General features: G+C 38.2%; 1 long non-coding RNA gene across 1 annotated transcript in view; it reads right to left on the minus strand.

Moving 5' to 3' along the window:
* LOC111937354 (uncharacterized) overlaps positions 1-17,397 on the minus strand; it is a 35,729-nt gene extending 18,332 nt beyond the window's left edge. The window contains exon 1 of the long non-coding RNA XR_002868571.2: positions 17,345-17,397. This is a non-coding gene — a long non-coding RNA (uncharacterized LOC111937354). The remainder of the gene's footprint in view (positions 1-17,344) is intronic.
* Positions 17,398-18,467: the final 1,070 nt, after the last annotated feature.

Genomic DNA, 18,467 nt, shown 5'->3' on the forward strand with positions numbered 1-18,467 from the left:
GAAATTCTTGCTTTTACCATACAAATTTAGTTCAAAGAGTTGATTGCCACAAGACATCACAAAAGCCATGCATTGCACTGGGCCTCTCCTCTTCTTCCCAGACCATCATAAGTATCTTTCAAGAGAGGACCCAAGTAGGTGTCCATCAACAGAGTAGGGAGAATTTCTCCCAACTAACAGATTACTTTATTGTCATATACTCTTCCAAATGTGCCTGTAGTCAGAGTTTTATCTTATCTGTAACTGTCATATTTATTTTTAACTCATTTCCTAAATGGAAGTACATTTAGGAAATAAAGAAAGCTGTTGAGAACTGAATGTGATACATCAATATGGTGTAAGCCATTAATTGAGGAATACTAAATACTGTATATTGCTACAATCCTACTCCAGTCTAATGCAAATCACATCGACAACATGCATTCCTAAGAGTGCAAAAATGTTTTTTTCCTATTTAACATTTATCAGGAAGTCAATATTGTATCCATCTTCTAAAAAAATCCTAGGGGAAGGGATGTCTAATTTTCTTTTTTTCAAATACACTGATTTTCTCTAGAGTCTGTTAAAGATTTGTCACAAGAAAAACAATAAAGAGAGGAAGAAGATGCACTGAATTCTCTCATCATGCCCTCACACACTAAGCCCCTAGACACAAAGACATTAGAAAGGAAAGATCTTACTGATTGAATACAATTACTAGATGGAGAAAAAAATGAATTATTATTACTATTATATAAATAATTATATAATTATATAAAAATGAATAGAATAGAAAAATGTTCTCAGAATCTGTAAACAATATTGGTTTGGGGGGAGGGGAGGGAAAAAAACATATCCAAAACAGTATTTTAAAATAAGGTCATTAAGACACTTTTTGCGCAAATTGTGCCATTAATTGATGTCAATATAGACTAACAAAATCCTTACTAATAATGAAGTAAAAAATACTTTTAAAATTGCATGCTATGTTCTGTTTTGAACTGTCAATGGTGAGATAGGTCTGAAGGAGCATGTATAAACTTTTCATTTTTTCTTTCTTTTTAATACATTTGTAATTATGACATTACCTAAATTTAACTTCATTAACACAATTGAAATCAAGATATTGGTATATATCAAGAGCTGAGAAGGCCATTCCTTTTAGCAACAGAGCAGTGAAATGGTCATAATTGACATTTTTGTCACGTTGCTGTGTTAAGTCCCAACTTGTGCTGCATAAATGCACTGAAATTCAGCTGCATTGCACTCCTCTCTTTACCCTACCTACCATTTTACTTTTTGCTCTCTGTCTTTTCCTTCCAGTCCTTCATCATATGTGAGAATTATATGTTTTTTCCTCTGCTTGTTGACAGGCCAAAAGAGGCTATAATGTCTGCGCACTACCCAGTCCTGAACAAAAATCAGCAAAACAGCAATCAACATCTAGATAAGGTCCTCAAGTTTCATTCTGAATATGAGGAGGATAATTTAAATCACAACAACACTAATGCTGAAGTTAAAAACAAGCAACATACATGCTTAAAAAAAAATAAAATAAATTCTAAACCCCAAAAAAGCCAAAGATTTTGTATGAAATTACAGGATCAGAGGTGATTTATGCTTTGCACCTAATTCTAATTTTTATAGAATAGATTGAAGACAGGACACATCAACCATATTAATATTCAAGCCTATCCCTTTAAGTATCATGCAGTCACTAATCAGAGCTAAAGGGGACAGAGCTTTTCTCACAGTTTTCATTCTCATTTTTGAATGACTTAATTTTCTACTATTTTATATTCAAAACACTTTTCTTTATCTGGCTTGTAACCCCTACAGTTCAAGTAGTTAAACAAACAGCACCTAATTTGATATTCTGCAAAATTAATTTCAATAGGGAAGCTGATAAAAAAGAGAAAGGTTTTAGTATTTTATAGGTATTATTAAAGCTTGTCCCTCCAGAATTAAATCTTCACAGCAGTCACTTCATAAACAAGATTCGGGGTTTTTGAGGTGTTATTTACATATGCAGGAGAATATAAATCACAAAATACTTTGTTGTGCTATTGACATATAAGCATATCTTAAAAGAAACTAAACTAAGAGTTATTCAAAAGCAGAGATTCCATCAGAGAATTACAGAGCAGTCGTGGTACCTGAAGCCAAATGGTGCTCCTGTCCCCACAACAGTCACACATGGGTTCTGTGTAGTGGCAGCATTCCCTTCACGGAGTTATCAGCTGTCACCCATCTGATACTATCAGCTAAGCTTTTGCTTTTATAATAGGCCTACTGAAGCTCTATCTACTGTTTGGTTGGTATTTTTTTTTTTAAATCACCACCATTTACTGATTCCCTGTATTTTATTCTTTTGTTGTTGTTGCTGTTGGATTTCTGATAATAAGATTCAGCTTGTCTTGTCACACTTGAATTGCCCAAGATAACCCTTGCTTTCCCAGGCTAACCCTGGCCACAAACCAGTTTTATCAGAATGCAGAGGGGGATTTTTTTTCCAAGTCCCACGTGCACACCTGGACTTTTACAGGATTTTTACATTTGAAAACAATGTAGAAATTTAAAGCGTTTAAGAAGAGCGACAAAACTTATTCTACCAACACAGAAAGAGACAATATTAATACTCTAGCTATTTTTACCACTTAAAAAGTAATTATTTAGTCTTTTAAGGGCCCAGCTTAAAGACACATCTTCCCATCAGTTTCAGACAGCTTTTCACAGCAGTCCCAGGAGTAGTGCAAGTTCCTCCCTCTGCCTCAACCCCAGCAGCACTATGAAAATGTGGTTGCAGAAGTGTGCAAGAGAGAGCTCTTAGTCATCAGCATTCATTTTGGTCACTCAGGTGACTGAGCCATGCCCTGCTGTATTCAAAACAGCATGAGGGCACAGAATGAGAGAAGCCTTGGGTGATGCTACCAGAGAACAGAGCCTTTGAGGATGGAGATAGCTGTGACAGCAATTCAGATTGAACCTTTCCCCACTCCAGCAGTGCTTAGGAAAAAACCTACTATTCATCCAGTTCAGAAGAAGGAGCATAAACTCATCATACTGAGCTAGTAGAAGACTGATGGAAGTGTTTACAGGCAATTAATACACACAGCACTCACACTAAGATCACTGAGACCCTCAGAGCAGGTATCAACTCACACAGAAGCAGAGCAGCCAGCTTGCTTCTGAACTGCCCTTTCACACATATTGAAATCTAATTGAAAGCATCAGTCCTACCACACCACATTTACTTCTGCTTCCACTTGCACAAAAAGACAAGGAATCATTTCAGCAGGAGACTCCCTCCCTGCTTTTCCACATTGCTTGCCAAATCACAACAGGCTTCACCATGGCAGAAGGAAATGGGCAGTGAGATCCTTCCAAGGTTGGACAAGATAAGCAGACCCTTCTAGAACTCCCTAGTTTCTCAGTATGATCTACAACACTGGCATTTTGATATCAGTCTCTGACATATACATCTTCTCTCTTGAAACCCACATATTTCACCCACCCTGTCTCTCTTTTTGCTGTGTCTGCTTGGCCAGAGGGCACAGCACCCCATGAAGCTCCTTACACTGTAGGAGGACAGCAGCAAGCACAGAACATATTGCAGAGGTTAAATGAAAATTGAAAAAATCTTTTCTCCGTGAGCTTTCAGAATAAGCAAGAATTCAGAGGGGAGGAAGATGGTATGAATAAAAACAGCTATTGTTTTTTGAGCATGTCCTCTACCACATTTCCACCTTAAAGTAATCCAATCACTATTCTACTTTTCATTGAAGATATATAAACCTCACATTCCCATTCCCTGATCAAAGGTGTGTGCATGGATACATTGGCTGTACATTGGCTGTACAGGGGACATTGGCTGTACTCTCTTTGTCCCTTGAATTTGGACACTGGTACCTCTCCCTTCAAAAGCATGTTAGCAGCATCATGTAGAGCCCTCCTTGAAGCAATGGCAATAAATCATTTTAGGGGCTATAAACCATTTGAAGTAGAAAGAGACTTTCCTAACAACCCATACTGATGCCCAAGTGCAGTACATTCCTTTGATTCCACCTACAAAAACAAACCAAAATGTCCATCCACACTTTTGGGACACTCCCTCTCCTCCAGAGTAAACCTTGCTTTGTTAAGAAGCAGTATCTTCCACCTCCAGTTTTTCACACCTTTGCTGCACCAACTTTCCATGCCTTTTTTTTTTTTTCCTTGAATTGCCAGCTCAGTCACAGAGAAGTAACTTTTTTTACAGGTGTAATAACAAAGTCACTCCAGTGGCAGTGTTCTCTCTGTACCCGTACAAGTGGAGTTTGTTTTGCTCATAAAATTTTTTTGAGCTTTCTTGTTTGTTTTCCACAGAATCTGGGAAAAGTTACCCATCGTTTAACATGTGAACAGAAAAAGGGATCCTCCAAAAACTGCTCCTTTACCTGTTTCACCATTTGACTGCTCTCTTACTGATGCTGCTTTATACTTATCCAGATGGTCTAACCTTGTCTGTGCCGCCAGACTGGTGCCAGACACCTCAATGAGCCACACAGAGGCACATCACAGCAACCTCCCCTCAAGTGCACGATGCACTGAGTATCAGGGATCAGTGCCCAAACATGCATAAGAGTACTGAGAAGCATGTGACAGCTGTTAGATTTCGGAAAGTTTAGGTGACAACACCTCCCACCCACCTTCCTCACCTGTGTGAGACCAGAGCAGTGAAGCGAGGCTGGCTGGTTAGACCACACTGACAAGATAAATGCGTGCCCTTGAAAAAGCCCTGGTCCTATTGACGTCAAAAAGCAATGGATTGGGTCCCCTGTCAGACACAGAAAGCAGACATCTGCTTCACTGCAAATGCAAAGAGGAATTCATTACGTCAAGCATAGTCTTATTCCAAACCAAACGCTATTAACATTTGAAACGCTTAAAATTTTTAACTGATGTAAATTCTCTTCAATTCTCTTCTTGATTTCCTGTGTTAAATCATGATAAATGTTCAAATCAATAATTTTATTGGTTCTTATTCTTTTATTGTTAAATTTTGTTGAGGCTTTTTGATACTTTCCCTGTGCTGCCCCCCTCCTCATTCTATGCATTTTTCCCCCCTGCTGTGTGCATCTGCTGTGCCTCTCTCTCTCACTTGCTCTCTCCCTGCTGTGTACATCCACTATTTCTCCCCACCACTCCTCTGTGTATGTTTGCCATCTATCTCTCTCCCCCTCCTGCTGAGAGTATTCACTGCCTCTCCCCCTCCCCCCAGTACGTGCATCCATCCTGCATCTTCCTCTGCTGCTGCAGTGCACATGAGCCTTTTCTCAGCAGCTCCTACTGCCATCCATTCACACCTTCCTCTGCCTGCCTTCCCTCATGCCCTCTCTATTTTTCATCCCCTGCTCTCCTTATCCCTGCTCATCTTTATATTATTCTCCCTTCCATCTTTTTGATATTCTGGTTCCTTCTGTCTCCTTATCTGCACCACTCTTCTCTCGGGCTCCCCTTTGTACCATTTCTCTCCAGTTCTCTCTGATCTGTTCTCACAAATTGATTCTACAGGAAAAATGTTCTTGTTTGCAGAGGTGTGCAAGCTCGCATTGCAAACCACTCAGCACTGTGTCAAACCTGAGGTAGTCAGCTTGATTTGCAGAAGAATCCTTTCTTCCTGCCATCATGCATACAGGGTAAAGTCTCCCAAAACACTTTCCTGTCCCTTTTTTTTCCCTCATACGACTGCACTGCAGGGTTCATTTGCACATAATACAAAGTATTCAAGATATGTCTTTGCATACCTGCAAGGTTCTTATTGGCAAAAGGAAAGGATCTGTTATGATTGCAGTTTAGGTCACAAAGAACTAAACACATGCTTTAATTGGTATAAAATAGTGGGGCAGAATCAAAGGCGAATGATTTTCCATCTCCCTTTCCAGCTGATGTAAAATAACAGTGACTTAGTCATTCAGTGATCAACTAATTGAATCAGCTCTCTTCCTTCTCATGAGAAAAATTCATCAACTTGCTCCCATTTTCAGTGTCCAAGTAAGTCACTTGAAAAATTCAAGACTGATCACAAAACTCATCCTCCAAGAACTCCAGCAGGGATACCTACACAACCCTGTACTTTCTCACTCAGCACTAACGAGTGCTGTCTTTCATTTAGCTAATCAATTACTTATGCACATCCTCAGTTTTCCACTTTCGACTACTAATATCCAGACATTAATTACCAGATATCCAGTACAGTCAGATGATGTAAACCAGACATCTTTGGTCTAGAAATTCATTCATTTTAGCAAAGACAATGAATGCCTGGCAAAGACAATTCTGCCTGGCACAATGCACGTTTAGTAAAACTTTCTAGCATTTATCCCACTTTGAATTATTTTCAAGCCTTAAATATTTATATTTTCTGTAAAATGTGTTCTATTGTCTTACTGAGGCCTTGTTTAGATCTTTCTTTTTAGAACATACATAATAGATTTTCTATATGATCAAATCTACCTATTTTATTGGTCCTACAATAACGTACTAGCTCTTTTCCAAAATAAAACATGAAAATTATGCACTGTTTGGAGAAAAAAGCAGATAATTTCCATTTTGCTTCTGCTAACTTTACTTACATCTTTGATCTGCTGACTTCCACTTATTTAAGTGGAAGCCTCCTCTAGTCACACTTCCTTTGCCACTTTTGCTGATCATTGTCACCTCCACAGGTAACTATTTTGTTTCAGATAAAAGTCCTAGGCAGCTTGCTAACTGTCCTAAGCCTCCTCTAGTGCCTCTTCCTCTCCCACCCCTGCAGGTGGTTGCCTCTAGCTAGAGGGGCACCATGGCACAGGCAGGGTTACTGGAGCTCCTGAACACTTGGTGCTTTCAGTCCTGAAATACAGAAGAATTATTTCCCAGGCGAGGAAGCTGCTCTTGCTTGTGTTTCTGCCATGTGTCTGTGGTATGTCAAAGCTAGAAGCACTAACAAAACCCTACCAGAGGCTGGCATTTGAGAAGGCAAAGACTCAAATGGATCCTGGCACCCACACAGCTAAGCCTTGCTCAGGTTTTCTAGATCATCGGCTGCTCTAAAACTGAGATGCTCTCACCTGTCGGTTTGACCCTGAACTTGACTAAATATTTGCTGCTCTGTTTTTTTTTTTTTTGAAGTCTTTTATAATTGTGGTAGTTTACTAGACAGATTGGAAATACTTCCACAGTGACTGACAATCTTTATTGAACTGTGAGTTGAAGAGACTTTCAGTAAAATATTCCCTGGTATGAAATTCAACTTACTTTCATCACAGAGATCATTGCTAGTCTCCTTTTTTAAAAGGAAAAAGGAAATTAGACAGAACTTCATACTCAAATTAAAACACACCTGGTTTACTTTTTGTATTAAATAACTTTAGTTTTAAGAGTGATCGTCAACATCATTGTAGCAAGAGGAAATTTTGGCAGTTGCACAGAAAAAAATGGATGAAGGATTTAGTGCTTCAAATATGACCTGGGCATGAGAAATAGGCTCAGTTGGTGAATACTTCTGTGAAAGTGATCAACACAAAAATGGATAAGATTGCCACTGACATTTTTATCACACAGTTTGAATGTTGACACTCCAAAGAGATAATAAGAACGGTCCAAAAGATCAAAGTTCCTGTTGCAGGCTTGCTGCACTTTCAAGGAGATGATGGCACATCCATTTATATATGTTTCAGTGTTTGGAAATGTTCTTTTTCTTTCTTTATCCAGAGAACTTTAAGACTCATCTACATGACATTGTGCTAATGAATAGATTCTACAGAGAATGACAAAATAGGCAGGTCCATACCTATACATAAAAGCTTAAAAAGAAAACTAGGGTATTTCTAATGAAAAGCACCTTAGAAACATGAAAGAACAGTGGGAAAATATTATGGATATTCTTTCCCACATAAAAACACCTGCAATATTTTTGTTACCTTACTAAAGTTAAAAGCTCCATTTGTGTTTTAAAGAATAAGTTGCCACCATATCCCAACAAGACTAAAAGTAGTTTTATCTTGGTCATCCAGAAACAGGTCAAACCAGTTTGAATTTCCTGTTTCTTTTGCCAAACAAATGCTCTTCATTTGAGAATAAATTTCCATGCCCTGACAGAATAAGCAGCTCACAGGAGAGTGATCTAACAAAAATGACTGAGGCTCAGGATATGAATGTAAAACTGATTGCTTGACCTGCTCTGTTAACACAGCTCGTATCATGCATATGCACCTGAGAAGCTATTATGATTTGCACATCTTCTGTCTGAATGACTGCCATCCTATCTGTAATAACTTTACCAGTTAAATCACCATCTGTTTCACAGGCTTTCTAATGTTTATATCTCCCTTTTCTGTCCTAGGAAAAGAAAAAATTGTTTTCCTCTACTGCATGAGAAGAAACATCCCTGCATTCAGCTGGGGAGCTAAGCTAACATATCTTAACTATCTCTATCAAACCAAGACATAGATTTTAGCATTCAAATGAACCTGAATGAAATCCATGATGTGCTACCCCTACAGAGGGCAAGATAGAACAAGAAACACATTACATGTTTTCTTTTGTCCTTCCATCCCATCTGACAAACTTGCTTAAATGCTAATGTAACTGGTGATAATGAATGTACAAAAACCAGAACCCTGACACATACCAATAGAAATGACACAGCATTTACAAGGATCCCAAAGAGATCCCAAGTCAACATAACCAGAGGAAATTTGGATACCCTCAGATAAGTTATAAGCTTTGGAAATTATAGGATGTGCTCTCCCCTGAATTATTAGCTGGAGTTTAAACAGCTTCCATACTGCTACTCAATTCTTCATTATTAAAAAAAACCAAAAACAAACAATACAGCAAACCATACATATCTCCTAAACTCAAAAACCAAACAAAACTAAACCCAAAAAATCTAAACTCCAACAAAGCTACATTTGACCTACCCCTGCCTGCAAAGCTCAAGGAAATAGCTAACACACCCTCCAGCACTGGGGAAGTCTGTAATCACATTTCTTACATTTTTACTACACAACAATAAATGCAGACAATGCTGACACCTGCTATAGGTAGCTCAGAGATTATACCTGTGCGAGTCAGAGACTTACAGAAGTCTGGCAGGAGGAAGTTCTCAGGGAACCTTTGCAAAAGATTTATCAATATGGATTTAGAGAAGCATTCTGGAACAGTAAGAATTGCTATCCACCTTTCAGGACCATGGATTAAAAAGTCAGAGTAGAGATCACAGTGACTATATATAAAATCTTTCACAATGGGCAAGATTAGGATTAATTGGTTTGTCCCTGTTTATGCCTCTCCTGGACATCAATAGGATCTTTTGGGTTTTGTTAATGCTTAAAAAAAGTGTTAATTAAAATAACAAATGCACACTAGAAACCAACCACTCACAAAAGATTATCTATTACTCAGTTTTACTGACACAAAGAAAAATTACTTGCCACTAGTTGTTTGTCATAGTCTGCTCCCTTCCCTCCCCATACAAGCTGTTCAGAGAGTTAGCAATAATCTATCAGAAAACACAGAGGCAAAATGGTTTTGAAACCACTTTCCTAACGCACACACATATGCTTAGTGATACCCTCCCTCCAGGTCCCATACTTGCTTCTTATGTTGGTGAGATTTAAAATTTGCTGGGAACAGCCCCGATACAGATCAAATTTTCAAATGAAACAACAACTGAGCAACAAGTCCTTTCTCTCCACACAACATTTCTACCATCTTCAAACTGATAAAGAGCCTTCAGAGCATTCAGTTGACACCTCAGAGATGTAGGCTTAACACTTATTTGCTGTAACACTGAATTATGCTGGCAGAAAAGAAACCAGGCCAGGAATCCCCTTGCCTGACCCCAAGTGAGATGGGGCAAAACCACAGAATGGCACAACATAAATGAGGAGGAGCTCCAGGAGCTCACATGGTCCTTCTCTTGCCTTGCGGCATAGTTACCTACACCTGCTCTTTCCTCAGCCAAAAGCATTTTATCAAAGGCTCCCTGATAGCAACATCTTCACACACATTCTGAAATTGTAACCTCAAGTCCAAGACACCTTTACCATAGCCATTAACCAAAAATATTTCCTAGCAGCCAAGAAAGCGTTAAAGCTTTCAGGAGTCTCACTGGCAGCAGCTGCAAAAGTTGCCAGCACAAAAGGTTTTGGTAAAATAATGATCAAGAAAAACAAATCTACTCAATAAATTAATAACAAAGAAATCTCAGGGAAAATTAAGATGGAAATTGCTAGAGCTCAGAATTTTCTTAACCTATTGCTGAAAGATGAGTTCTTATGCTACTTTAAAAAAGCCACAGAGCATTCTCAGTAGAGAGTTTCCTAGGAATCCGAAACCAAAGCAAAGCTCCCACAATAGTATTCCAGGGCCAAAAGGAGGACTTCACAAGCTTTGAGATGTTAACTTTTCTTTCTTTTCAAATTCTTTAATTGCAAGGCTAGTAGTAGGGAGAGTATCTTGGGCATGCAGAATTTTATAGGCTCAAAAGAAAAGAAAAGTTTCAATAGTTCAAGAGGAAGTTGGGAGCTGGCAATGCTACACTGTCTTCTCATCTGCAAAAGGAAAGAAATCATGTACAAAGTCCACGTCTTCTTGCTATTAAATCAAGCAACAGCTGAAAAACTCAGCTGCATGAAGCAACTCTACTCATCTTCCTTGTAGTCACCTTCAAAAGTCACCTAAGATTTTGAAGAACAGGGCACTAAAACAAATGTTCAGTGTCTTTTAAAGTGTCCAAAAATGAATGAGCTGCCAGACTCATCAATTTCTAGAAACCAAGGTGACAGAACTATCAAAGACCCAGAGAAGTAACCACTGCATTGTCTTGCCTGACCTTCTGTGATGATGTGCAGAGGAATGAAGGAGCCACAGGCCTTATTAGAGGGAAAGCGCTCTTTGTTCTTGTAGCTTTCAAAACAAAGTACAATGATCTTTTCCACTGCAGCTGAAGCAATTCTATCACCAGTGTCATTTTTTCTGATGTCTGAGCTGCCTACTTCAGAAACACTTCTCTGCTTAAACACAAAGAGCCAGTGAAAAGACAGAACATGGGTAGCTGGGCTTTTGTCCACAAACCCAGTAGCAAACCTTGTTAAAGGAAAGATGCATACATAAAGTAATAGTGATGGCCAGGTTTATTTGCTGTCAGATGCAAGTCCATAGGAGGCAGCTAAACACACAGTCCCGGTCTCTTGCAAAGGTGAGAAGGCCACTGCTTGGAAGGAGACAATGGGATAAACAGACACTTGGAAAACCTGACTCCCTGAAATCTGGATACCACTTTTTTATTGGCTCTGATAGTGAAAATGAGCTGGAATAGTCTCTTAGGACAAACTGTCAGAAGCCTGCTCTGCCCTTCCCGCTGCATTTCTACCCACTTTCTTCACTGCAGTCTTGGCCTTCTTGCTCCTCCTTTGTTTGAGGGTTTTCTTCCCCTCTTCTTTTGTTTCTCAGACATAAAAAGAGAGAAAGAAAGATGATGGGTGACCTGAGGAAAGGATCAATCTAGACACTGAGAGAAAAGAGGCCTGACATGGCTGTCAGTAGATGACACAAAGAGGGTGATCTATAGTGCTTAGCGCCAAGATTACCTGTCCCACAGCAAAAGAACATTTTAAAAATAATTATTCTTAGAGAACAAAATTAAAATGTGACATCAAAAACAAATTGAGCTCCTTCATAAACCTTCTAATTTATATGAAAATTTTAGAAAATATATAATAATTCTTACAGTAGTCATGTCCAGCTACAATACCAAAATAATATAATGATGAATTTATGATCAGACTGCCTAGTGCTAAGCTTTTGCTTTAAACATGTGCAAGAGAAAGCCAAACTTAAGCTAGTTTAAATTTAAAACAAGGAACAGGTAGTCAGGGAATTATTATTGATATTTTTTTGCTTCCTGAGATCAGTAAATAGACATAATATCTAGAATGAAATTTTAAAAAAGATGCTTTCTATGAAAATATTTTTTTTTAAATAGACATAAAAAGATAAGAATAGTAACGGTTAGGACTGCAGCAAAAAAAATCTGACACATCAAGGAAAATTTAAGCTAAGATTTCAACTGTCTTTTAATTAAAGTATTTTACCTCTTAAAAGACATATCACTGGCACAAAAGAAGTTGAACTGCATTCTGTTCTCAGTTGCCTGTCATAACCTGTCAGTTCACAGTGAGATAAAATGAAATGGCATCCATAAGTGCTAAAATACTAGACCATTTATTCAGTCTGCTTTTTGAACAGAGTTTTCTATTGATATATTAGGAAATTAATTGTTTTATATAGAGAAGCATATGTAAAGTCAATAGCAAACACTGTAAGAGCAAAAACATTTAATGCTTTTATATGCAGTATAAACTGCTGTCGCAATTAAAGCAGCAGATGTAGAGAGCAACAAAAGTAAAACACTGCAAGTTATTAAAAATCCTAGGGAAAAAAAATCTTACAGATTAATTACAAGATTCAACACATTGAACTCCAATGCTGTCTCTTGTATATACCTCACCATTACCCTGTAATTCAAATCATAAACTTCTCTGATAATATTACATGTATGCTATGCCTATTCCTATTCACCTCCACCTAGATTTGTACAGGTACAGCTCTCTCTATATTCATTTGCTACTGTTTTTGGATACTGACAGGTTTTTTTTTATTATTTCATTCATTATATGGTTTATTCGACTCTCTTGGCAAAGGAGCAGAACTTTTAAGGAAGGGTTGGAAGCAACACAGTGGTTATGCAGAATAAGATGTGTGCCCAGCTGTGTCTGTCCCCTTCCCCTGTACTGACAACCACCTCCTTCTCCCTTGGGTTTATTAGAATAAGCAAAGTCCCTTCCAGCTACTTACTTATACAGTCCTGCTTCTGTACAAGTCACCTGGTAAAACGGGAGACAATTAAGTTCTTTATGTGCTTATTCACTCAGTTTCTTAAAGATTGCTCACTTTTAAAGGATCCTGGGCTACATTTGGCTCTCCAGACTAGAAGTAAAGCATGACTGTAGGCTGTGCTGAAGTCAAGGGCCTCACCAAATCCAGTTACCCAGCAGCCCTGTACAAATCTCTTTCCCTAAATATGACTCCCAGATCCCAGCTGTGTATGGACCCAGCTGCCAAAATTCCCCCTACACCCCTTTTACCAGCAGTGCTGCAGGCAGTTCCTCCCAGCCTGATGCACAGTGCTTGTGAGGTATCCAGGCAGCAACTTCAATTACATTTAATTTCAGCAAGAAAGGCCTCTCAGGTGTAACAAAGAAGATATCACAATACCTAAACATAATCCTTTTTACCAGATTGCCCTACATTGCTTTGGGTCCATGACTTAGAGTAAGAGGTGACTGCATGCAATTTCCTGAGGATGAAAATGACTGATGTATAACTGGCAAATAACACCTTAAGTAAAAAGTGATAGCCCACCATCATTTTGTTGAGACAAACAGCAATAACCTTTCCCTAAAAGGAAAGAAATCCCTTTGGGAAGAAATCCTCTCACTTCACAATGCCTCCAGCACAGAGAGGATTTTTGTTTCCTCCCCCTTCCCTTTGGGACTGCATTTTTCCTTGAGAGCAAACACCTCCTGCCACCCCCTTCCTGTCAGGTGTTTTTTTGGCTGAAATATGGCAGCAACTCTGAGCACCCTCAGAGTGGAGATGCCCCAGGATCCTATCCTTGTGGTTGCTATGGCTTGATAAAGCAGGCAATAGCAATGCCAGTGCTCAAGGATTGTCTGCATCCCTGTATTTTTTCCACAGCAGCGGCAAAGGCATTTCAAAGGAATGGCAAGTAATAGCAGATTGCTTGATTCAGCCTGACTGACTATTAGGAGCCCTTAAGAATTGATACCACAGTCATGGAGACAGATCCAGAGACACCACAATGTCCCCAGTCACCAACAGTCTGTGGCTTTTCCAGAAATGCTCACAACATCTGAGAGGCAGGGAAGAAAATACAGAAACTCCTAATGTATAAATAAAGGAAAGAAGCTTCCCTTTCATCCCTTTATAGCACATAAATACCTGGGTGTATAATACTAAGGTCATGTAGAAAATGACACTCTTATACCAAGCTTTTCAAACGTTACTTGATGCTTCTTTTAAACAAGCAAAGGAAAAAACAAACCCAAAATTAATTTATGTATCTTAAGTAGAGATTACTTACTGAGTTTATGCAGTGTGTATAATACATGTACCTCAGCAGAATAAGCATGATAAACTACAGAAGTATGTTTAAAACTGTATTCACCACATAACTGTGGCCTCATTACTTAACATGCTCATTTAAACCAATCAGTATTGGGTCTGTGATGGCAAGCTTCACAGTTTCAAACATCTGTTTCTATGGAGTAAAATTACCCCAAAACATAAAACCAAAACCTAAACCATTCAGAAAGTTCCCTTTTACTCTCAACTATATAAATTAGCCCTCATATTGTATTGCTTTTAGAGTTGGATGGTCACTATTGATTCAATTTTTATATTCTTTCACTGTATCACAGAAAAACACAGGATCTATCATTCCTTTACATTCTCTTCCTGATATTAAATCTAACAGGTCATAAAATCTCAGACCTCAAATTCTCCATACTCCATGCTCGTAGTTTTGCACTGGCTCTTAGGCAAGCCTTTGGTTATACTGCTTTCTTCGTAATCCCCAACTTCATCTAACAGCAAACCTAAATAATTCTATTGACTTCAGAGATCAATCTGGGGATTCAATACAGCTCTGGATGAGGGTCAGGGGGAGGAGAGGGACTACAAGGGGACCCGGGAACTGCAGTTCTCAATACAGCAATACTGCAATGCTGCACTAGAAAGCACCATGACCTGGAATTATAAAGCTCTGAGGAGCTTTTTTGTACATGTACAAGGCTGGTGCTCTAAATAAAAGAAAAGCTGGATGCCAAAATGCCTGTAGAGTCAGAAAGGCTCTTTGTGAACTGCCAAACAGGTCCAAGACACTGGAAGAAGAGTAAAGTGCCAGTGTGGATCCTACTGACAGTTATTAGGCAAAGAAATAATACAACCTGCACAGCAGAAAAGGCCTTGCATCAAAATGGACAAAGCAGCTCTGAGTACTGGGTATCCACAGACAAACCATCTCTCAGCTTGTTAATGGAGACTTATGTGTCCTGGTGGGTCTCTGGAGACTGTGTTGCACAGGCTCAACACATCTTCACCGCAGTTTCAGCTAACAGACCTTTCTGCTTCCTAATGGCTCCAAATAGATCTTCTCTGATACAGGCATCTTCCTTTTAGCCAGCGAAGCTTGGCGGGTGACCCATCTCCACAGCATCAGCACAGGTTATTTGTATGTGCCCACTTTGGGTAAACTGCTCAGTACAAGCTTTCCTAAATCACAATAGGTCTGGCAAGTCACATCAAACTACAGAAATTCAATACCAAACTACAGAACACACAGATGGATCCATTGATCATCTGAATGGCCCAACTCTCGGTGGCAATTACCAAGTTTGTTTGAGAAGACTTGGCATCCTTCAGACCCCATTCACAAATAACAAAGGAGGCGAGAATTATTCTAAGCAACATTATTTCACAGTCTCTTCTGTAAGCAAAAGGATAACCACCATACATAACTTTAAAAAGCCTAAATAAATTCAAGAAGAACTAAATCGGAAAATAAATAAAAAACCCAAACCCCACACCAGACCGCTTATTTATACATAGTTTTCCATGGGAAGTTATTGGGAAAAAATTCTACACTTTAACTAACTTATCCTCTAATAAATAATGGAAGCATAAACATATCTATGTTCACAACTAAAAAGCCTCAAGAAATACTTCTCTGCTGGCATTTTGGATAAAATTTTAGCAGAGTCTCCAGTCTGTCTAATTGCTATGATGGTGTACACAGCCTGCCTCAAAGCCCAGAACATATGGCATCCTCAAAGGATTTGATATCATTTTTTCTTTAAAACGTGCAAGTCAGTTGGTCATTGTTATCCCTCTGTGGAATTACTCAAACAGCTGCTACCTTCCAACTAATAGGTAAGAAAATCTTTGTCTTTTTTGTGGCTGCTAATTTCACTGACACACTTCTGTCATATAATGAGAGTGGGTAATATGCCTATAATGAATTTTAATGTTGCATATTTGATCCATGGTGTAAACAGCGCTTTGTTAAAGACTGACATATATGAAAGGATGCATTTCATGTTGCTTGCAAAGTAATCTGAATCATGAGGCACACATTTAAAATTGCACTTATAATGCCTGGAATATATTGTCTTTAGAAATATTTTAAACTCTTTACCACCAAATAGATTATTTCTTTTAAAATTGTCCCTTACTTACCAAATATTGATTTGCTAAAATGTGCTTCTAGGTTATGACTGGGCAGTGTGACACCTTATTCATGCTGCATGCAGCAGGGTTACAAATTTCATCATTTTCTGAGTTCTTATCTTCCACGGTTCACAGATCCCATCTATCCCTGATCATCAGGCTGTCTCCCCAAATCGAACCTTTTTTTTGTTTTTACTTTCTGCTCTCTCAAACTGAAAAACTTTTCATTCTCTATCAGGAGACTAATGAATTAATAACCAAAATGAGAGCTAGCACACACCAACAAAAGATACACAATTAAAGGACTAAAAAACTGAATCTCGCAGAGTAGAGAAAAAATTGGTGATGAGAAAAGGAGATACTAAAATCATGATCATGCACCACACGTGAACCACATATGAAACATCACATCCTCACACATGTGATGGTTGGAAGGAGGATAGGAAAAATTTTAAAATGTGGGCCAGCTCATTAAGTCATATGGACTTTCTTAAAGTAAACATCCTAAATCTAACAAGACAATAGGCCAGGTTTTGTTTTCCCTACTTTTTCCTTCTTTTAAGTGTAAGGTCAGGTTTCTTCAATACACATATGAGCTTCTGTTCAGATGGAAGAACAGTAATGAAAAACAGGTAACAGTTAAAACTTTCCAGAACCAGCAGATGACAAGCATTATTTTTATAGCCTAAAGACTGCAGCTTTATTACAGTTGACTAATAAATAATTTATACTATTATAGGAAAAGTGCAGAAAGTTCCTCCTAGAACCTCACAGGCTCACATTAATCCATATTTTTAAAATCTTCATGAATTCCAATGCACCTAAATGGAAGAACAACCTGCCCTGAAAAAAAATATTATCATTTTACTCTGTGACAACAAGTACATTCAGTATCAACAGTACTTTCTTGGCCCTGTAACAGATATGAGAAAAGAGGCAATAAATTAATGAGGAACACTGACCGTGTAAATAATACAAAAGGACACAATGAAGAAAGAATGCACAAAGCGCCCCGTCCACAACATACCATCAGTGGAAATCTTCCCATTAACTTCAAAGATTTTTAGATAGCTGCAAACAGACACAGAGCTGCAGCAGTTTTAATTTAACAGATTTGCCTGCCACGTCCAGCTCCACCTCCTCTGCCCCACCCTCCCCAGTTTCAGGTGTAATAGGAGGGGCACAGTATGCACAAGTACAACATGTAACATGTTAAAACCTTAGCAAACACATTTTCAACAGTTTCAAAGTACTACTGAATCAAATAATTGATTAGAATTTATATGTTTTTCATGGTTAGATTCTGCCCAAAAACTAATCTAAAACACTTTAAAAAATAAAATAATTAAAGAAAAAAGATTGTGGTATGATGTACTATTCTTCCTAGAATTTTATAGCTTTTTTTTTTGTTCCTATATTGTCATAGAAAGATATTCATCATGATTTTTATCAGAACCATCTTCTTTTTATAAGACCTACTTCCCACAAAAAAGAAAAAATCTATTTAGCTTTTCTTTTTTGAATGAAGAGGATCCTTAGGAACATCAAGATCTTTTCACTAGGATCTAAGTTACAGATACACATTTTTTTTCCAAGATGTGGAACAGGTGTTTTTCAATTATTTCCAATTTCAGGAGTTATAAGAGCTAGCTGGATACATGCACATGATCATTTACTTTACATGCATCATATGGTAAGGATATATTCTTGTCTATAAAGTCCATCATCAGGTTGAAAATAAAATTATTAGGAGGTGACATATCATTCTCTTATGGCACAGCCAAAAAGTTCCAGATAATTATCATCATTTTACAATTTCCACTGATGGAAGTCAAGAGTTTCTATGGTGCAGAGAGAGATTTTCTTGTCAAATCATTTGTAAGATCTATTTGAAAGAAGCTTTGCTACATATTTTTCAAAGCATTATTTGCACTAAAGTAGTGCAAAGTGAAAGTGTAGGGAAACCAAAGAAAATGAAAGTCATACTTCAGGCAGTTTGCCTGCTTATTAGACTGTGAGAGTTTAGTTAACTTTAAAAAAAAGGGAACCACAATGCATTTATGCAGCTCCTGAAATGAAGAGCTTTACAACAAAGTTTACTATCATTTACTTTATGTGTTAGTGGTGTTCATGAGCTCAAAAGCAAAAAC

The sequence above is a fragment of the Cyanistes caeruleus genome, chromosome 4 (genome assembly GCF_971803275.1).
Source record: "Cyanistes caeruleus chromosome 4, bCyaCae1.hap1.1, whole genome shotgun sequence".
NCBI classification, from domain to species: domain Eukaryota; kingdom Metazoa; phylum Chordata; class Aves; order Passeriformes; family Paridae; genus Cyanistes; species Cyanistes caeruleus.